A 23,049-nucleotide genomic window follows, 5' to 3' on the forward strand; every position below is an offset into this window, starting at 1 on the left:
CCAAAGGCGTGTAGCACATAGTCTGTTAGGTGTTGAGTTCCCACCACTGCATAGGGGGAATCTCGAGCCATGTCCGCTGCGGTCTCCCAATCTCCTTCAGCCGCAGTGGAGCCTGCTCAGCAGAGACGTCGGTCCCAGCATCTGGCTCAAGCAGATAATGTGCGTTTGGTTACAGCTGCCATTCCAGGCTCAGCCTGTGTAACCTGCATTGATCAGAGGCGAGCATACATTCCAGGGGCAAAGTCCTGCTTTTCTTCTATTGAGCATGCCCACGGGACGACCTCTCATTGGTGGTCCGGGGTCACATGCTTAGGTCTTGTAGTGGCTCCGATTGGAGCACTAGGAAGGTCCTGGAAGGCTACAGATATAAAAGGTTCACATGGCTGATCCACCATGTGCTAGTATAATCAGTTATTGTATGTGTGTGGATGTGTGCCTGTTCTGGTGAAAGCTCCGAATCATTCCCATCCCTAGTGTTGATGAATGCTCAGGAATGTTGGAGCTGTCTAGCACCAGTTAGTGCCATCCAGCACCAGGCACAATCTATAGTGTCTAACAGCAGCGTTCGCCAGTGCGGCACTGTGCGCAACCAGCGTACTTACCTGTCCCTAGTTAGGGCGGTTAGTGGTGTTTGCCAGAGCGGCGCTGCACACACTCAGTGCGGTAAATCATTATTTAGGCTTTCCCTGGCACCGCAGTTGTGGAGCCGAGTGCTAGTGGTCTAGAGGGACTCTAACCCCGTGTCCTTGGGGCAGAGACGTGAGACCCAATACTAGCATTCACTCTGCGGTATTGCGGCCCTGTGACGCAACAGGGCTTGCTTTCTTACATACCGGGTGAAGCTAACCCGTGTGTGTTCACATTATACCGCCATATAATGTCCGCCATTACCGAGCAGCAGGTGTCATCTCTGGCCCCCATAGTGTGCCGGTGTCCTCGCCTGCTCAGGACACCGGAACCAGACCCCCAGAAATGAGAGGTAAGTATGTCATTTTTTTAATCACAGCAGCAGCATATAGGGCATATTATTCTATAGAGCATCCTATGGGGCCAACAACCTTTGTGCAGCATTATATGGGGCATAATATTCTAAGGAGCATCTTATGGGGCCATCAACCTTTGTGCAGCATTATATGGTGCATAACATTATAAGGAGCATCTTATGGGGCCCATTATGAACTTTATGGAGCATTATATGGGGCGTATTTTGTATGGAGCATCTTATGGGGCCATCATTAACCTTTTATGCAGCATTATATGGGGCATATTTTAACATGGAGCATCTTTTGGGGCCATTATTAACCTTTGTGCAGCATTTTATGGGGCGTATTTTAATATGGAGTATCTAAAGGGGCCCATCATGAACTTTATGGAGCATTATATGGGGCGTATTTTGTATGGAGCACCTTATGGGGTCCATCATGAACTGTATAGAGCATTACAGTGCCTTGCGAAAGTATTCAGACCCCTGAAACTTTTCAACCTTTTCCCACATATCATGCTTCAAACATAAAGATACCAAATGTAAATTTTTGGTGAAGAATCAACAGCAAGTGGAACACAATTGTGAAGCTGAACAAAATTTTCGGTTATTTTAAATTTTGGGGGAAATTCAAAAACTGAAAAGTGGGGCGTGCAATATTATTCAGCCTCTGTAACTTAATACTTTGTTGCGCCACCTTTTGCTGCAATTACAGCTGCAAGTCGCTTGGGGTATGTCTCTTTCAGTTTTGTACATCGAGAGACTGAAATTCTTGCCCATTCTTCCTTGGCAAACAGCTCCGAGCTCAGTGAGGTTTGATGGAGATCATTTGTGAACAGCAGTTTTCAGCTATTTCCAAAGATTCTCGATTGGATTGAGGTCTGGACTTTGACTTGGCCATTCTAACACCTGGCTACGTTTATTTGTGAACCATTCCATTGTAGATTTTACTTTGTGTTTTGGATCCATGTCTTGTTGGTAGACAAATCTCATGTCTTTTGCACACTCCAACAGGTTTTCTTCAAGAATGGTTCTGTATTTGGCTCCATCCATCTTCCCATCAATTTTAACAATCTTCTCTGCCCCTGCTGAAGAAAAGCAGGTCCAAACCATGATGCTGCCACCACCATGTTTGACAGTGGGCATGGTGTGTTCAGGGTGATGAACTGTGTTGCCTTTACGCCAAAAATATTGTTTGGCATTGTTGCCAAAAAGTTCAGTTTCAGTTTCATCTGACCAGAGCACCTTCTTCCACATGTTTGGTGTGTCTCCCAGGTGGCTTGTTGCAAACTTTAAATGACACTTTTTATGGATATCTTTGAGAAATGGCTTTCTTCTTGCCACTCTTGCATAAAGGCCAGATTTGTGCAGTGTACGACTGATTGTGGTCCTATGGAAAGACTGTCCGACCTCAGCTTTAGATCTCTTCAGTTCATCCAGAGTGATCATGTGCCTCTCGGCTGCATCTCTGATCAGTCTTCTCCTTGATTGAGATGAAAGTTTAGAGGTACGGCCGGGTCTTGGTAGATTTGCAGTGGTATAATGCTCCTTCCATTTCAATATGAATGCCTCCACAGTGCTCCTTGGGATGTTTAAAGTTTTGGAAATAATTTTGTATCCAAATCCGGCTTTAAACATTTTCACAACAGTATCAAGGACCTGCCTGTTGTGTTCCTTGGTCTTCATGATGCTCTCTGTGCTTCAAACAGAACCCTGAGACTATCACAGAGCAGGTCCATTTACACGGAGGCTTGAGTAAACACAGGTGGATTATATTTATCATTATTAGGCATTCAGGACAACATTGGATCATTCAGAGATCCACAATAAACTTCTGGAGTGAGTTTGCTGCACTGAAAGTAAAGGGGCCGAATAATATTGCACACCCCACTTTTCAGTTTTTGAATTTCCACAAAAACTTAAAATAACCAATAAATTTCATTCAGCTTCACAATTGTGTTCCACTTGTTGTTGATTCTTCACCAAAAATTTACATTTGGAATCTTTATGTTTGAAGCATGATATGTGAGAAAAGGTTGAAAAGTTCCAGGGAGCTGAATACTTTCACAAGGCACTGTATATGGAGCTCCTGATTCAATCTGGATATTCCTAAACACTTAACCTAATGATGTCTCAATCAATTTTACTTTTATTGGTATCTATTTTTATTTTTGAAATTTACCAGTAGCTGCTGCATTTCCCACCCTAAGCTTATAATCAAGTAAGTGAGTTTTCCCAGTTTTTTGTGGCAAAATTAGGGGTCTCGGCTTACACATTGGTCGGGCTTATACTCGAGTATATACAGTACTTTTATTTTACTACACTAAAATTGTCAACTTGGCCAAAAATTTGATTTGTATTGAATCAATTGCCTCTAGTGATGAGCGAGTGTACTCGTTGCTCGGATTTTCCCGAGCACGCTCGGGTGACCTCCGAGTATTTATGATCTCCAAGTATTCAACTGCCGCAATGAAATCTAAATCTCTGATCAGTCAAAAATACTCGGAGGTCACCCGAGCATGCTCGGGAAAACCCGAGCAATGAGTATACTCGCTCACCACTATTTGTCTCTTCTCCAATAATACATTTAAAAGGGAGTTCATTTCTAACTTTTTGATAATTTTACTTGCAGATTGATTTCAGTTCCTATTTTATGCTGGTAAATCACTGTCACTTCTTTCTTTGCCTATACATAAAAAAATAAAATTTAAATTTGCATGTCTAATAATTAAAACATCACATAAGTAGTACAAATGTATAATTACAATGTGTCAAGGTATAAAAATCCCTTGTTAGTAATTAGATGTCATGTCAATCAAGTCATTTTGTATCTGAGATAATGTATTATGTATACATTGTAATTACAAGTCTAGCTAATTACAAACACCACTATAACTTGATTTTCAAACAACTTAGTCGTTATCAAGTACCCAAATTGGTATAAAATTTGCTGTGCTTAAACTATATGTCACGTCAATATTTTTTGTTTTGCAATACCTTTTTATGTTAAATCACCCATGATATTCACATTTTTTTTCAAACAAGCAAACCTCTTGAGATACCCTGAAACATATGAGTGCATAAAGTGGGGGAAATAAGTATTTGATCCCTTGCTGATTTTGTAAGCTTGCCCACTGACACAGACATGAACAGTCTATAATTTTAAGTGTAGGTTAGTTTTAACATTGAGAGATAGAATATCAAAAATAAAATCCAGAAAATCACATTGTATAAATTATATGAATTTATTTTCATTTTGCAGTGAGAAATAGGTGTTTGATTCCTCTGGCAAACAAGACTTAATACTTGCTGGCAAAACTCTTGTTGGGAAGTACAGAAGTCAGATGTTTCTTGTAGTTGATGATGAGGTTTGCACACATGTCAGGAGGAATTTTGGTCCACTCCTCTTTGCAGATCATCTCTAAATCATTAAGATTTTGAGGCTGTCGCTTGGCAACTCAGAGCTTCAACTCCCTCCATTAGTATTATGTGAGATTAAGATCTGGAGACTGGCTAGGCTACTCCATGAACTTAATGTGATTCTTTTTGAGCAACTCCTTTGTTGCTTTGGCTGTTTGTTTTGGGTCATTGTCTTGCTGGAAGACCCAGCCACGACTCATTTTTAATGTCCTGGTGGAGGGAAGGAGGTTTTTACTCGGGATTTTACGGTACATGGCTAAATCCATTCTTCCATTGATGCTGTGAAGTAGTCCTGTGCCCTTAGCAGTGAAACACCCCCAAAACATAATGTTTCCATTTCCATGCTTGATAGTGGAGATGGTGTTCTTTGGGTCATAGGTAGTGTTGAGCGATACCTTCCGATATGCAAAGGTATCGGTATCGGATTGGATCGGCCGATACCCAAAAAATATCGGATATCGCCGATACCGATACCCTATACCAATGCATATCAATGGGACACAAAATATCGGAATGGTTCCCAGGGTCTGAAGGAGAGGAAACTCTCCTTCAGGCCCTGGGATCCATATTCATGTATAAAATAAAGAATACAAATAAAAAATATCGATATACTCACCCCTCGGACGGCCCCTGGCTCTCACCGGTCCAAGCGTCTGCCTCCGTTCCTAAGAATGCAGAGTGAAGGACCTTCAATGACGTCACCGCTTGTGATTGGTCGCGTGACCGCTCATGTGACCGCTCACGCGACCAATCACAAGCCGCATCGCAGGTCCTACACTCACTGCATTCTTAGGAACGGAGGCTGCCGGTTACATCGCTAAGGTCCAGGGTCCGCCGGAGGGGTGAGTATATCCATATTTTTTATTTTTATTCCTTATTTTTTACATGAATATCGATCCCAGGGCCTGAAGGAGAGTCTCCTCTCCTCCAGGCCCTGGGAACCATACACTGGGAACTTCCGATTCCGATTTCCGATATCACAAAAATATCGGAACTCGGTATCGGAATTCCGATACAGCAAATATCGGCCGATACCCAATACTTGCGGTATCGGAATGCTCAACACTAGTCATAGGCAGCATTTCTCTTCCTCCAAACACGGCGCGTTGAGTTAATGCCAAAGAGCTCAATGTTTGTCTCATCTGACCACATCACCTTCTCCCAATCACTCACAGAATCATCTAATTGTTTATTGGCAAGCTTCAGACGGGCCTGCACATTTGCCTTCTTGAACAGGGGGACCTTGCGGGCACTGCAGAATTTTATACCTTTACGGCGTAATGTGTTAGCAATGGTTTTCTTGGTGACTGTGGTCCCAGCTGCCTTGAGATCGTTAACAAGTTCCCACTGTGTAGTTTTAGGCTGATCTCTCACCTTTCTCATGATCAAGGATACCCCACGAATTGAGATTTTGCCTGGTGCCCCAGATCGATGTCAATTGACAGTCATTTTGTAAAGTGCCATGTCCCGTGCGGTAACAGGACGTGGTGACCCTTAACCCCTTCCCGACATGTGACGGAATAGTACGTCACATGTCGGGACCCCCGCTTTGATGTGCGCTCCGGCGGTGAGCGCACATCAAAGTCGCGACATGTCAGCTGTTTTTTACAGCTGACATGTGCGCGCAATAGCGGCGGGTGAAATCGCGATCACCCGCCGCTATTAACTAGTTAAATGCCGCTGTCAAACGCAGACAGCGGCATTTAACTACCGCATCCGGCCGTGCGGCCGGATATGAGCGCATCGCCGACCCCCATCACATGATCGGGGGTCGACGATGCTCCTCCATTGTAACCATAGAGGTCCTTGAGACCTCTATGGTTACTGATTGCCGGTGGCTGTGAGCGCCCCCCTGTGGTCGGCGCTCACAGCACACCTGCATTTCAGCTACATAACAGCGATCTTATGATCGCTGTTATGTAGCAGAGCCGATCGGGCTGTGCCTGCTTCTAGCCTCCCATGGAGGCTATAGAAGCATGGCAAAAGTAAAAATAAAAAGTTTTTAAAAATGTGAAAAAAATAAAAAAAATATAAAAGTTTAAATCACCCCCCTTTCGCCCCAATCAAAATAAATCAATAAAAAAAAACCCAACCTACACATATTTGGTATCGCCGCGTTCAGAATCGCCCGATCTATCAATAAAAAAAAAGCATTAACCTGATCGCTAAATGGCGTAATGAGAAAAAAATTTGAAACGCCAGATTTACGTTTTTTTGGTCGCCATGACATTGCATTAAAATGCAATAACGGGCGATCAAAAGAACGTATCTACACCAAAATGCTATCATTAAAAACGCCAGCTCGGCATGCAAAAAATAAGCCCTCACCCGACCCCAGATCACGAAAAATGGAGACGCTACGAGTATCGGAAAATGGCGCAATTTTGTTTTGCTTTGTTTTTTGCAAAGTTTGGAATTTTTTTTCACCACTTAGGTGAAAAATAACCTAGTCATGTTAGGTGTCTATGAACTCGTAGTGACCTGGAGAATCATAGTGGCAGGTCAGTTTTAGCATTTAGTGAACCTAGCAAAATAGGCAAGCAAAAAACAAGTGTGGGATTGCACTTTTTTTGCAATTTCACTGCACTTGGATTTTTTTTCCTGTTTTCTAGTACACGGCATGCTAAAACCAATGATGTCGTTCAAAAGTACAACTCGTCCCGCAAAAAATAAGCCCTCACATGGCCAAATTGACGGAAAAATAAAAAAGTTATGGCTCTGGGAAGGAGGGGAGCGAAAAACGAAAACGGAAAAACGGAAAAAGCTCCGGGGGTGAAGGGGTTAAAGGTATATTACCCTTATATAGTATTCCTCGTTCCCTCCTTCTATGCACTTTGCACTTTGATTACGGCACTGCATTTAATCTATTATTAGATCCACTTACACAATAATCACATCTAGCTGTGTTTTTTATTTCATATCATGCACTTTTATGTGATTATTAATATTGAAACTTTTTTTCAAATTAATTGGTTTCTTTGTTATATATTGTACACATTGTTGCTCTTTGTTTTGCAGTTGAGGAATATTGTATAATATCAATCTATAAATCTTAATATTATGCAATTGGGTCTGCCTCTTTCTATCTGGTTTATATATATATATATATATATATATATATATATATATATATATATATATATATATATATATATATATATATATATATATATATATAATCTATTAACCCCTTAACCCCCAGAGCTTTTTTCATTATTTCGTTTTCGCTTTTCTCTCCCCTTCTTTCCAGAGCCATAACTTTTTTATTCTTCCATCAATATGGCTCTGTGAGGGCTTATTTTTGCAGGATAACTTGTACTTTTGAAGGATACTATTGGTTTTACCATGTCGTGTAACAGAAAACCGGAAACAAATTGCAAGTGGAATGAAACTGCAAAAAAAGTGCAATCTCACACTAGTTTTTTGTTTGGCTTTCTTGCTAGGTTCACTAAATGCTAAAACTGACTTGCCATTATGATTCTCCAGGTCATTACAAGTTCATAGATAGCAAACATGTCTAGGTTTTCTTTTATTTAAGTGGTGAAAAAAAAATACAAAATTTGCTAAAAAAAAAAAAAAATTGCGCAATTTTCCGATACCCGTAGCGTCTCTATTTTCTGGGGTGGGTGAGAGCTTATTTTTTGCATGCCCAGTGGACATTTTTAATTATACCACATTTGTGCAGATACTTTTTTTGATCGCCCGTTATTGCATTTTAATGCAATGTCGCGGCGACCAAGAAAATGTTATTATTTGTCATTTTGATTTTATTTCTCGCTACACCATTTAGCGATCAGGTTAATCCTTTCTTCATTGATAGATCAGGTAATTCTGAACTTGGAAATACCAAATATGTGTAGGTTTGATCTTTTTTATTGTTTTATTTTGATTGAGGCGAAAGGGGGGTGATTTGAACTTTTATATTTTTTTTATTTTTTTATATTTTTAAACACATTTTTTTTGGCATGCTTCAATAGCCTCCATAGGAGGCTAGAAGCATGCACTGCACGATCGCCTCTGCTACATAGAGGTGAAGCACAGATCACCTCTATGTAGCAGAAATGCAGCATTGTTATGAGGGTTGATCACAGGGTGGCGCTCATGGGAATCGGCCATCAACAACAATAGAGGTCTCAAGGAGACCTCAGGTTGTAATGGCAATGCACCGATGACCCCCGATCATGTGACACGGCACTTGTTAAACTGACAGCGGCATTTAACTAGTTAATGGGCACGGGTGGATCGTGATTCCACTCACGCCCATTGCGGCCACAATTCAGCTGTTTATAACAGCTGACATGTCGAGGCTTTGAGGTGGGCTCACTGCCGGAGCCCACCTCAAAGCGGGGGTACTGCCAGCTGACGTACTATCCCGTCAGCTGGCAGAAAGGGGTTAATGGTATATTCCTTGTTCTGATACGTGCACATTGTTTTTTTATATAATACTTTTGCCACTTTTATCTAATAAAGGCATTTTATTATCTATTTCTTGGTTGGTATTCTTTGGAAATCCATGATTTTGGTTGTTTTGGAAGGCTAAATAATAGTAGACATTTAGTGGTTTCCTCATTAAGCATGGCTGCAAGTCTTTGCCCACTGCTGGGCAGGAGTTTTTTCCTACTGGTGACTTTTTCAAACATGGTTAAAAAAGCCTTTGTGTCGTCACACGGGACCATTATCTGCAAGGCTCTCCTTACTGCCTTACAGACAGAGAAATCATCAGCTGATCTTGGAGTCAGAGCTGCCGCAGTGCCATGAACCGCCTCTATGTGTACTTAAATCTGCTGCTGCTATTGTCAGTTCTGCTGCTGCCTGAGCTGTTGCATAAGCAGCTTGCTTATCTCTGGTTGTGCCAGCTGTTGCTGCTGTAGCTGTTGCTGCTGTAGTTCTTGCTGGTGCTGCTGCTAGGCTTTCACCAGATGTTTAATAAGGTCCTCTATGCTGTCTAAAGCTGCTCCTTGACTTATTGCCTCCTTCACTCAAGAAATGCAGTACTTCTGTAGCAGTCACACGTGTTCCCTGGGAATGCTGTCCACTTTTTTTTAACACTAAATGTAACAATGCTATTCAGTTTGAAGTGAATTGAGGTATCACAGGAACCATTTCTATTTAAAGTCTGGCTGATTTATTTCAGTACTCATCAACCACATCACAAGAAACTTAGATACAGCCTTCATCTAGCACAAAGTAAAACATAGAGTAAACAGTTCACACAAAAATCCTGATTTGCACACTTGGCTTAGAGTCCAACTTCTTAGTCCTTTTGCAAAGCCATACATTCCAGGAGGTATGCAACCTCCATACACAGAACCATATGTCAAATAAAGATGTTCCATTTTACAATGTGAACCACACCCAGGGGTGGAGAGATGGTGAGCTGCCTACTAGCCCTAACTCTTCAGTGGTTCACAATTAAAACTGACCTTAAAGTCGCTGATTGACAACTCTTAGTACTATATGTACTAGAGCATTACTCCAGCATTACTCCAGGTTTATATCATTCTGGACTTAGCAGATTATACATGTTAAACTATAGGGAAATGTATACAACACATGTAAAGCAAAGTATTTTACTGACAAATATCCGCTAGATAGTGAATGGAAGAGCATTCGGTCATGACATGTGGTCATAAAACAGGTCAGGACAAAAGAGATCTCAAAAAGTAAGAAACCTTTATTAGCAGACAATTGGTTATATGGTGACACCATAGAAGATGGGTACCCACACATCAATAAAAACAGCAAGTATAGTAAATACACATAAATTGAACAAGTGAATAAATAATTCAAAAAGTCTGGTATACATAGTATGGTATAGAGGTATACATTATAAAAACAAGTTCAATAATCTTGAACAATACAAGTCACAACTGGTACAGGAGGAGAGAGGACCCTACCCACGATGGCTCACAATCTACAAGGGATGAGTGTTGTGAAATTGGATTTTGGGCTCCCCCGGTGGCCACTGGTGGAATTGAACTGGTGTGCATCATCCTCTCTGTTCACCTGTTTCCATCAGGATGTGGGAGTTGCTATTTAGCCTTGCTCCTCTGTCACTTCCATGCCGGTCAACATTGTAATCAGAAGCCTTTCTGTGCATGTTCCTGCTGCTAGACAACTCCCAGCTAAGTTGGACTTTAGTCCTTGTTTGTTTTTGCATTTTGTTCCAGTTCACAGCTGTAGTTTCGTTTCTGTGTCTGGAAAGCTCTTGTGATCTGAAATTACCACTCTGATGTTATGAGTTAATACTAGAGTCTTAAAGTAATTTCAGGATGGCGTTTTGATAGGGTTTTCAGCTGACCATGAAAGTGCCCTTTCTGTCTTCCTGCTATCTAGAAAGCGGACCTCAATTTTGCTAAACCTATTTTCATACTACGTTTGTCATTTCATCTAAAATCACCGCCAATATTTGTGGGGGCCTCTGTCTGCCTTTCGGGGAAATTTCTCTAGAGGTGAGCCAGGACTATATTTTCCTCTGCCAGGATTAGTTAGTCCTCCGGCCGGCGCTGGGCGTCTAGGGATAAAACGCAGGCTACGCTACCCGGCTACTGTTAGTTGTGCGGCAGGTTTAGTTCATGGTCAGTTTAGTTTCCATCCTTCCAAGAGCTAGTTCCTATGTTTGCTGGGCTATGTTCTCTTGCCATTGAGAACCATAACAGATGAGTGAGGATACAGTAGGTGAGGGTAGAGTTGGTCATGCAGCGGTTTGGTCGATCGGTGGTTACTGCAGGTTGTAGGCTTGTCGGAAGAGGTGGGTCTTCAGGTTCTGTTTGAAGGTTTCAATGGTAGGCGAGAGTTTGATGTGTTGTGGTGGAGAGTTCCAGATTAGGGGTGATGCGCGAGAGAAATCTTGTATGCGATTGTGGGAATAGGAGATAAGAGGGGAGTAGAGAAGGAGATCTTGTGAGGATCAGAGGTTGAGTGCAGGAAAGTACCAGGAGACGAGGTCACAGATGTATGGAGGAGACAGGGAGTGGATAGCTTTGTATGTCATGGTTAGGCTTTTGTACTGGAGTCTCTGGGTAATGGGGAGCCAGTGAAAGGATTGACAGAGGGGAGAGGCAGGGGAATAGCGGGGGGACAGGTGGATTAGTCGGGTAGCAGATTTTAGAATAGATTGAAGGGGTGCGAGAGTGTTAGAGGGGAGGCCACAGAGCAGGAGGTACAGTAGTCGAGGTGGGAGATGATGAGGGCATGGACTAGGGTTTTTACAGATTCTTAGTTTGGAATGTAAGGATCCGTGAAATATTTTTGAGTTGAAGGCTGCAGGAAGTGGAAAGGGCTTGGATATGTGGTTTGAAGGAGAGATCAGTGTCAAGGATTACCCCAAGAGAGCGAGCTTGTGGGACTGGGGAGAGTGGGTAGCCATTTACTGTATTGGATAGGTTTGTTGGGGGGTCGCATGAGATGGGGAAAGATGATGAATTCTGTTTTGTCCATGTTAAGTTTTAGAAATATAGCGGAGAAGAAGGATGAAATAGAGGACATACATTGAGGGATTCTGGTTAGTGGGGTGGTGATATCTGGTCCAGAGATGTAAATCTGTGTGTCATCAGCATAGAGATGATACTGTAAGCCGTGAGATTCTATGAGCTATCGCAGGCCAAAGGTGTAGATGGAGAAGAGCAGGGGCCCTAGGACTGAACCTTGTGGGACTCCGACAGATAGGGGGCGAGGTGAGGAGGTGGTGTGTGAGTGGGAGACTTTGAATGTCTGGTCAGTTAGGTATGACGAGATCCAGGATAGGGCCAAGTCTGTGATGCCAAGGGATGAGAGGGTCTGCAGAAACAGGGAATGGTCCACTGTGTCAAAGGCAGAGGACAGGTCCAGCAGGAAGAGGATAGAGTAGTGTCGCTTGCTTTTGGCAGTTAATAGGTCATTGGTGACCTTAGTTAAGGCAGTTTCAGTGGAGTGGTGTGACCGGAAGCCTGATTGTAAGCGGTCGAAGAGGGAGCAGGAAGATAGATGGGAGGACAGTTCAAGATGGATGTGTTGTTCCAGTAGTTTTGAGGCATAGGGGAGAAGTGATATAGGGTGATAGCTAAATGCAGAGGATGGGTCAAGAGAGGGCTTTTTGAGGATAGGTGTGATTGAGGCATGCTTAAAGCTTGAGGGGAAAACACCAGTTGTTAGTGATAGGTTAAAGAGGTGGGATAGGGTTGGGATGAAGACTGTTACGAGGTTTGGGATGAAGTGGGATGGGATCGAGTCAAGTGCACAGGTGGTGAGATGTGATCTTGAGAGTAGAGTGGGGAGTCGATCTTCTGTAATGGTGAAGAAGTTTGTTTTGGAGGTGGAGGGCTGGGTAGTTGGAAGGAAGGGTGTTATGATCCGGTGACCTTGGAGCCGCATGAGACTTTCTCAGGTGTAGGTGGAACCTATACTGACCGCAAACCCTAAACTGTCACCGCAACTAGAAGTAGCCGTGGGGTGTATCTAACACATCCTAGACACCTCGACACAGCCGGAGGACTAAATACCCCTATAGATGAAATGGGAATTCTATCTTGCCTCAGAGCAGAACCCCAAAGGATAGGCAGCCCCCACAAATATTGACTGTGAGTATTAGAGGAAAGACACACGCAGGCAGAAATCAGGATTTAGCAAAAGAGGCCACGCTAGCTAAATAGGAAAGAATAGGACAGAATACTAAGCGGTCAGTATTAAAACCCTAAAAATATCCACAGCAGATAATACAAAAATTCCACCATCTAACTAAAGACATGGAATGTATATCTGCATCTCCTGAGAATCCAACTTGACTGAAATATGCAAACACAGTCTAAGCTGGACAAGAAAAAACATTGAATAGTACTGAATTGTAAAGCACACAGCATGTGTACTGCAGAAACAAAACCAGACACTTATCTTAGCTGATTTGGCAGCAGGGCAGGAGGAACCAGACAGAGATGCAAAACCTCCAAGAACAATGGACAACTGGCAAGGGCTAACCCTAAATATCCTAGTCAGAGCTGCAATCAGCAGGGACACCTGCCCAGGATTGCAACCCAGGGACAACTGCATTACTATCAACAACCACCGGAGGGAACCCAAGAGCAGAATTCACAACAGAAGGGCTCTGGGGGTTGTCCACTAAAACAGTCTCTGATGTTCTCAATCTTCTGCTTGAAAAATGAGGCAAAGTCTTCAGCTGAGATGAGTGGGGAGGGAGGAGGTTCTGGGGGACGGAGGAGAGAATTAAAGGTGTTGAATAACTGTTTAGGGTTGTGAGACAGGGAGGATATGAGAGATGAGAAGTAGGTTTGTTTTGCTGCAGCGAGTGTGGTCTTGAAAGTAGTGAGGGACTGTTTGAATGTGATGAAGTGCTCGTTGGAGTGGGATCTTTTCCATCTGCGCTCAGCAGCCCTGGAAGCTCGCCTCAGTTCTTTGGTCAGGCTGGTGTACCAGGGCTGTCTGTTGATTTTGCGAGCTTTGGTATCTGTTAGAGGGATATGGTACTTTCAAATTTGCTAATTATCCTGATATTACACTTCATTCAAATGTATTATACTATATTTATATACCATGTGCAAGGTATCAAACATTCTGAAAACATACATTAAATGACAAAAAAACCCTACCGAGAAAATGTAAATGACATGTTTCATCTCATGATTATAGTAGATTTCTATTAGTTAATACTGTGTAAATTATTCAAATTGTTTTAGTTTGAAAGGATGATTGATTATCTATTGACTATGTGATTTATGACATGATGCTTAAATAGGTTTTACAGTATAAACTTTATGGAATGCAATTTTATAACATGATATTCAGTTCCAGACCTGAATCTGCAGTTCATTAACTTCCCACTCCTAACATCTGTGAACCATTACCAGAACATGCAAAAATTCCAAATCAATAATGCCTTTTAACACCAAAGCAGCAAAGTAATCAGACCTACATGGAAATACTGCCTAGATTTTAACAGTTTTAGAATATCAATTCATTAGTAATTATACCTTGCAGTGACAAGTGATTTTATTATTTAAAATACATATAAACAGCAGTTCAATATCTTCATTGTACACAATGTCATATGGAAAAAAATCATTTACCTACTATTAATGTGCTGTATATTGGCCACACTAATTCCTTATACAGTTGGACATGTTGCACGTGCATGGCCTATCCATTTTGTCATGGACAGAACTTGAATTTGTGCCATTTATAATCTATGCTGCTGTTCACATGTCCATGATTTTTGACAGACCATGTGTCTGGGCAAAGCTCACTGAAACGTCCTGATGAGTCTATGGGTCTGTATAGCATCGTGTACTGCACGTATTTAAAATTACAAAGGATAGGTAAAGATTAATAATTTTTTATCCATCCGTGAAAAACATTGATGCACACTGATGGTAAAAAAGGACACATGGACCGTACACTGGTGACACGACTGAAGCAAAACACTGATGACACCAATATCATTTTTTCGTGAACTTGCTTAAACACTACAACGCAATTAAGCATACAATACTTTTATGAAATACTTGATGAAGATCCTGCAGAAGCTATTTTTTTATATAAATAATTGGTGTGGCACTTTATTAAGGTCTCTTTCAGACATCAGTCTAGTCCACATAAGAGAAAAACGGACCAAGTTTGATCAGAGATCTTAAAGGAATGTTCAGGAGATTGCTTCCGGTCATGAGGCCTGCTCGCCTCTGAAACTGGGAAGCATACATCCGGCTGCAGAGATGCCTGGATGCTGCCGGTAGGAGCAGCGCACTTGTGCAGATTTGCATGAGCTGGCAATGTGGCCTACTCATGCAACTTATGTTACCACTCCCACAGGGTACTGGAAAGAGGGCTGACTAGTCTTGGGAGCAAACGCCCCAATGAGCAGTCAAAAACTTCATTAGCATAGGAAAAGCTTTGGTTATAAATGCTTTTTTAAAGCATTTAGCTGAATTTTGTTATACAGGGCTGGTTGGGGATTTAGTTTAATCACACATAGTGGAATGTTACTGGATTGGAGGGCACAGGGGACCTGACATGTTTCCTTTAATGACAATTTCAGTCTTTCACTGATGAGAAAAAAAAGTCATGACCTTCTCTTATCCATGAGGCTAGGGTCATATTACATTATATAAAATAGGCCCGTTTTTCATCCAAAAGGTGGGACGATTTTTTTCTCACTTGTCATTCATGTGCAGTCTGTGTGAAATCCTTTTTTTTTTTACAGCAGCAGTTATTATTTGTTTTCAAGATCATTTACAGTTTCTTATCTTACAGAATGGGCCCACGCAAAAGGTTGGTCACCATTGGAGATTTGTGTGCTCACATAAACTCTTGAAGACCAAGCAAAATTTCAGTGAGAGCTGCTTGTAGGATTGATCTTGAGGCAAATCATAACCTCTGCTTGACTGCAAAAGACCTTCAGAAAGATTTAGTAGACTCTGGAGTTTTGGCACATAGTTCTCCTGTTCCGATACACCTGCACAAATTTACTTCATACCAAGAAGAGGAGAAAATTGATACCCAATAGTTAATACATATAACTCTATACTGTACTATACACTCACCGGCCACTTTATTAGGTACACCATGCTAGTAACGGGTTGGACCCCCTTTTGCCTTCAGAACTGCCTCAATTCTTCGTGGCATAGATTCAACAAGGTGCTGGAAGCATTCCTCAGAGATTTTGGTCCATATTGACATGATGGCATCACACAGTTGCCGCAGATTTGTCGGCTGCACATCCCAAAGATGCTCCATACAAGGCAGGATGGATCCATGCTTTCATGTTGTTTACGCCAAATTCTGACCCTACCATCCGAATGTCGCAGCAGAAATCGAGACTCATCAGACCAAGCAACGTTTTTCCAATCTTCTACTGTCCAATTTCGATGAGCTTGTACAAATTGTAGCCTCAGTTTCCTGTTCTTAGCTGAAAGGAGTGGTACCCGGTGTGGTCTTCTGCTGCTGTAGCCCATCTGCCTCAAAGTTCGACGCACTGTGCGTTCAGAGATGCTCTTAGGCCTAACTTGGTTGTAACGGGTGGCGATTTGAGTCACTGTTGCCTTTCTATCAGCTCGAACCAGTCTGCCCATTCTCCTCTGACCTCTGGCATCAACAAGGCATTTCCGCCCACAGAACTGCCGCTCACTGGATTTTTTTTCTTTTTCGGACCATTCTCTGTAAACCCTAGAGATGGTTGTGCGTGAAAATCCCAGTAGATCAGCAGTTTCTGAAATACTCAGACCAGCCCTTCTGGCACCAACAACCATGCCACGTTCAAAGGCACTCAAATCACCTTTCTTCCCCATACTGATGCTCGGTTTGAACTGCAGGAGATTGTCTTGACCATGTCTACATGCCTAAATGCACTGAGTTGCCGCCATGTGATTGGCTGATTAGAAATTAAGTGTTAACAAGAAGTTGGACAGGTGTACCTAATAAAGTGGCCGGTGAGTGTATATAGTTCAAGTAGAAAGCACAGAGAACCAAATTTGAAAAAGAATCCACTTGAACAATTAAATCAAAGAAAATATCAATTCCATATGATAAATCACATTTTATTACATTGAGACACCAACAAGAGCAACAATGTTTAAAAATAACACAGGATAACAAGACATGGTAAAAACGAGGGGGAGATACAAAACAATTAATAATAGAAGGGGGACAGATCAGCACATACAGTACTTATTAAATATAACCAGTGTGCATCTGGAAGATTTAGCCCATAATAGGTAACATGCAATTGAGGCAAAAATAAAGTGCAGTGCATGGGAAAATTGTGATAAACACCTATGTGTTGTCACATAAAATCATAATCAGAAGGTGTGGTATGTAGCCATTATGTGCAACACTGGAGTTACAAAAAGGTGCATGATGAGACATGAATAGAAGTGTGCCTCCAGAAAGGTAAGAGGGAGGTAAGGAGAGTGGTAAGTATAAAAGTAAATATAAACTAACCTGAATTCATGCTGCATGTGCTGACACTGCCACCCCACACCCCAATGCACGTTTCACATGTTGCTTCATCAGGGAGTGACGGAGTGTGGGATGGCAGCGCCAGCACATGCAGCATGAATTCAAGTTAATAGTTTTTGACCATATATGGGGTATCAGTGTGCTCAGGAGAAATTGCACAGCAAAGTTTGAAGTCCGTTTTCTCCTGCTATCCTTGTGAAATGAAATATTGGGGAATGTAACAATATTTTTGTAGGAAAAATATATATTTTTTAATTTTCACACATCAACATTGTAAAATTCTGTAAATCACCATTAGGTTCAAGATGCTCACCTCATTTCTAGATACATTTTGTCAGGAGTTTAGTTTCCAAAATGGGGTCATTTGCAGGGGTGTTTGTTGTGAAATTGGATTCTGGGCTCCCCCGGTGGCCACTTGTGGAATTGTACTTGTGTGCATCATCCCCTCTGTTCACCTGCTCCTATCAGGATGTGGGAGTCGCTATATAACCTTGCTCCTCTGTCAGTTTCATGCCGGTCAACAATGTAATCAGAAGCCTTTCTGTGCATGTTCCTGCTACTAGACAACTCCCAGCTAAGTTGGACTTTTGTCCTTGTGTGTTTTTGCATTTTGTTCCTGTTCACAGCTGCTGTTTCGTTACTGTGTCTGGAAAGCTCTTGTGAGCGGAAATTGCCACTCTGGTGTTATGAGTTAATGCTAGAGTCTTAAAGTAATTTCTGGATGGTGTTTTGATAGAGTTTTCTGCTGACCATGAAAGTGCCCTTTCTGTCTTCTTGCTATCTAGTAAGCGGACCTCGATTTTTGCTAAACCTATTTTCATACTACGTTTGTCATTTCATCTAAAATCACCGCCAATATATGTGGGGGCCTCTGTCTGCCTTTTGGGAAAATTTCTCTAGAGGTGAGCCAGGACTGTCTTTTCCTCTGCTAGGATTAGGTAGTTCTCCGGCTGGCGCTGGGCATCTAGGGATAAAAAAACGTAGGCATGCTACCCGGCCACTTCTAGTTGTGCGGCAGGTTTAGTTCATGGTCAGTATAGTTTCCATCTTCCAAGAGCTAGTTCTCATATATGCTGGGCTATGTTCTCTCGCCATTGAGAATCATGACAGTTTGACCGGCCCAAAAAAAAGGGTTAAATTACTGGCTGAGAAAGGAGAGAAAAAAGAAGTCTGCTACAATTTTTTTTTTTTTTCCTCTAGTTCTGAGTGTGCTCTTAATTGAATCACTTGCTAGTCTGCCTATACTGCAGCCTTCCTCTCTTTCTCTCCTTCTACTCCTTGAATGGCTCTGTGTTCACCTGTTTCAAATGGATCTTCAGAGTGTAGCTACAGGTTTGAATAATCTCGCCACAAAGGTACAAAATTTGCAAGATTTTGTTGTTCATGCACCTATGTCTGAGCCTAGAATTCCTTTGCCTGAATTCTTCTCGGGGAATAGATCTCACTTTCAAAATTTTAAAAATAATTGCAAATTGTTTTTGTCCCTGAAGTCTCGCTCTGCCGGAGACCCTGCACAGCAGGTCAGGATTGTAATTTCCTTGCTCCGGGGCGACCCTCAAGACTGGGCTTTTGCATTGGCACCAGGGGATCCTGCGTTGCTCAATGTGGATGCGTTTTTTCTGGCCTTGGGGTTGCTTTATGAGGAACCTCATTTAGAGCTTCAGGCGGAAAAGGCCTTGATGTCCTTGTCTCAGGGGCAAGATGAAGCTGAAATATACTGCCAAAAATTCCGCAAATGGTCTGTGCTTACTCAGTGGAATGAGTGCGCCCTGGCGGCGATTTTCAGAGAAGGTCTCTCTGATGCCATTAAGGATGTTATGGTGGGGTTCCCTGTGCCTGCGAGTCTGAATGAGTCCATGACGATGGCTATTCAGATTGATAGGCATCTGCGGGAGCGCAAACCTGTGCACCATTTGGCGGTGTCTACTGAGAAAACGCCAGAAAATATGCAATGTGATAGAATTCTGTCCAGAAGCGAGCGGCAGAATTTTAGACGAAAAAATGGGTTGTGCTTCTATTGTGGTGATTCAACTCATGTTATATCAGCATGCTTTAAGCGTACTAAGAAGCCTGACAAGTCTGTTTCAATTAGCACTTTACAGTCTAAGTTTATTCTATCTGTGACCCTGATTTGTTCTTTGTCATCTATTACCGCGGACGCCTATGTCGACTCTGGCGCTGCTTTGAGTCTTATGGATTGGTCCTTTGCCAAACGCTGTGGGTATGATTTGGAGCCATTGGAGGCTCCGATACCTCTGAAAGGGATTGACTCCACCCCATTGGCTAGTAATAAACCACAATACTGGACACAAGTGACTATGCGTGTTAATCCGGATCACCAGGAGGTTATTCGCTTTCTGGTGCTGTATAATCTACATGATGTTTTGGTGCTGGGATTGCCATGGCTGCAATCTCATAACCCAGTCCTCGACTGGAGAGCTATGTCTGTGTTAAGCTGGGGATGTAAAGGAACTCATGGGGACGTACCTTTGGTTTCCATTTCATCATCTATTCCCTCTGAGATTCCTGAATTCTTGTCTGACTTTCGTGACGTTTTTGAAGAACCCAAGGTTGGTTCACTACCTCCGCACCGGGAGTGCGATTGTGCCATAGACTTGATCCCGGGTAGTAAATACCCTAAGGGTCGTTTATTTAATCTGTCTGTGCCTGAACACGCGGCTATGCGAGAATATATAAAGGAGTCCTTGGAAAAGGGACATATTCGTCCTTCGTCATCTCCCTTAGGAGCCGGTTTTTTCTTTGTGTCTAAGAAAGACGGCTCTTTGAGGCCGTGTATTGATTATCGACTTTTGAATAAAATCACGGTTAAATATCAATATCCGTTACCACTGCTTACTGATTTGTTTGCTCGTATAAAGGGGGCCAAGTGGTTCTCTAAGATTGATCTCCGTGGGGCGTATAATTTGGTGCGAATCAAGCAGGGGGATGAGTGGAAAACCGCATTTAATACGCCCGAGGGCCATTTTGAGTATTTGGTGATGCCTTTTGGTCTTTCAAATGCCCCTTCAGTCTTCCAGTCCTTTATGCATGACATTTTCCGCGATTATTTGGATAAATTTATGATTGTGTATCTGGATGATATTCTGATTTTTTCGGATGACTGGGACTCTCATGTTCAGCAGGTCAGGAGGGTTTTTCAGGTTTTGCGGTCTAATTCCTTGTGTGTGAAGGGTTCTAAGTGTGTTTTTGGGGTTCAAAAGATTTCCTTCTTGGGATACATTTTTTCCCCCTCTTCCATCGAGATGGATCCTGTCAAGGTTCAGGCTATTGGTGATTGGACGCAACCCTCTTCTCTTAAGAGTCTTCAGAAATTTTTGGGCTTTGCTAACTTTTATCGTCGATTTATTGCTGGTTTTTCTGATGTTGTAAAACCATTGACTGATTTGACTAAGAAGGGTGCTGATGTTGCTGATTGGTCCCCTGATGCTGTGGAGGCCTTTCGGGAGCTCAAGCGCCGCTTTTCTTCCGCCCCAGTGTTGCGTCAGCCTGATGTTGCTCTTCCTTTTCAGGTTGAGGTCGACGCTTCTGAAATCGGAGCTGGGGCGGTGTTGTCGCAGAGAAGTTCCGACTGCTCCGTGATGAGACCTTGTGCTTTTTTTTCCCGTAAATTTTCGCCCGCCGAGCGGAATTATGATATTGGGAATCGGGAGCTTTTGGCCATGAAGTGGGCTTTTGAGGAGTGGCGTCACTGGCTTGAGGGGGCCAGACATCAGGTGGTGGTATTGACTGACCACAAAAATTTAATTTACCTTGAGTCTGCCAGGCGCCTGAATCCTAGACAGGCGCGCTGGTCGTTGTTTTTCTCTCGGTTTAATTTTGTGGTGTCTTACCTACCGGGTTCTAAGAATGTTAAGGCGGATGCCCTTTCTAGGAGTTTTGAGCCTGACTCCCCTGGTAATTCTGAGCCCACAGGTATCCTTAAAGATGGAGTGATATTGTCTGCCGTTTCTCCAGACCTGCGGCGGGCCTTGCAGGAGTTTCAGGCGGATAGACCTGATCGTTGCCCACCTGGTAGACTGTTTGTTCCTGATGATTGGACCAGTAGAGTCATCTCTGAGGTTCATTCTTCTGCGTTGGCAGGTCATCCTGGAATCTTTGGTACCAGGGATTTGGTGGCAAGGTCCTTCTGGTGGCCTTCCCTGTCACGAGATGTGCGAGGCTTTGTGCAGTCTTGTGACGTTTGTGCTCGGGCCAAGCCTTGTTGTTCTTGGGCTAGTGGATTGTTGTTACCCTTGCCTATCCCGAAGAGGCCTTGGACGCACATCTCGATGGATTTTATTTCGGATCTGCCTGTTTCTCATAAGATGTCTGTCATCTGGGTGCTGTGTGACCGTTTCTCTAAGATGGTCCATCTGGTTCCCTTGCATAAGTTGCCTTCTTCTTCCGAGTTGGTTCCTCTGTTTTTTCAAAATGTTGTTCGTTTGCATGGTATTCCGGAGAATATAGTTTCTGACAGAGGGACCCAATTCGTGTCTAGATTTTGGCGGGCATTCTGTGCTAGGATGGGCATAGATTTGTCTTTTTCGTCTGCTTTCCATCCTCAGACTAATGGCCAGACCGAGCGGACTAATCAGACCTTGGAGACATATTTGAGGTGTTTTGTGTCTGCGGATCAGGATGATTGGGTTGCTTTTTTGCCTTTGGCGGAGTTCGCCCTCAATAATCGGGCCAGCTCTGCCACCTTGGTGTCCCCGTTTTTCTGTAATTCGGGGTTTCATCCTCGATTTTCCTCCGGTCAAGTGGAATCTTCGGATTGTCCTGGAGTGGATGCTGTGGTGGAGAGGTTGCATCAGATTTGGGGGCAGGTGGTGGACAATTTGAAGTTGTCCCAGGAGAAGACTCAGCTTTTTGCCAACCGCCGTCGTCGTGTTGGTCCTCGGCTTTGTGTTGGGGACTTGGTGTGGTTGTCTTCTCGTTTTGTCCCTATGAGGGTTTCTTCTCCTAAGTTTAAGCCTCGGTTCATCGGCCCGTACAAGATATTGGAGATTCTTAACCCTGTGTCCTTCCGTTTGGACCTCCCTGCATCCTTTTCGATTCATAATGTTTTTCATCGGTCATTGTTGCGCAGGTATGAGGTACCGGCTGTGCCTTCCGTTGAGCCTCCTGCTCCGGTGTTGGTTGAGGGTGAGTTGGAGTACGTTGTGGAAAAGATCTTGGACTCTCGTGTTTCCAGACGGAAACTCCAGTATCTGGTCAAATGGAAGGGATACGGTCAGGAGGATAATTCTTGGGTCACTGCCTCTGATGTTCATGCCTCCGATCTTGTCCGTGCCTTTCATAGGGCTCATCCTGATCGCCCTGGTGGTTCTGGTGAGGGTTCGGTGCCCCCTCCTTGAGGGGGGGGTACTGTTGTGAAATTGGATTCTGGGCTCCCCCGGTGGCCACTTGTGGAATTGTACTTGTGTGCATCATCCCCTCTGTTCACCTGCTCCTATCAGGATGTGGGAGTCGCTATATAACCTTGCTCCTCTGTCAGTTTCATGCCGGTCAACAATGTAATCAGAAGCCTTTCTGTGCATGTTCCTGCTACTAGACAACTCCCAGCTAAGTTCGACTTTTGTCCTTGTGTGTTTTTGCATTTTGTTCCTGTTCACAGCTGCTGTTTCGTTACTGTGTCTGGAAAGCTCTTGTGAGCGGAAATTGCCACTCTGGTGTTATGAGTTAATGCTAGAGTCTTAAAGTAA

This window comes from Ranitomeya variabilis, chromosome 6 (assembly GCF_051348905.1).
Source record: "Ranitomeya variabilis isolate aRanVar5 chromosome 6, aRanVar5.hap1, whole genome shotgun sequence".
NCBI lineage: Eukaryota > Metazoa > Chordata > Amphibia > Anura > Dendrobatidae > Ranitomeya > Ranitomeya variabilis.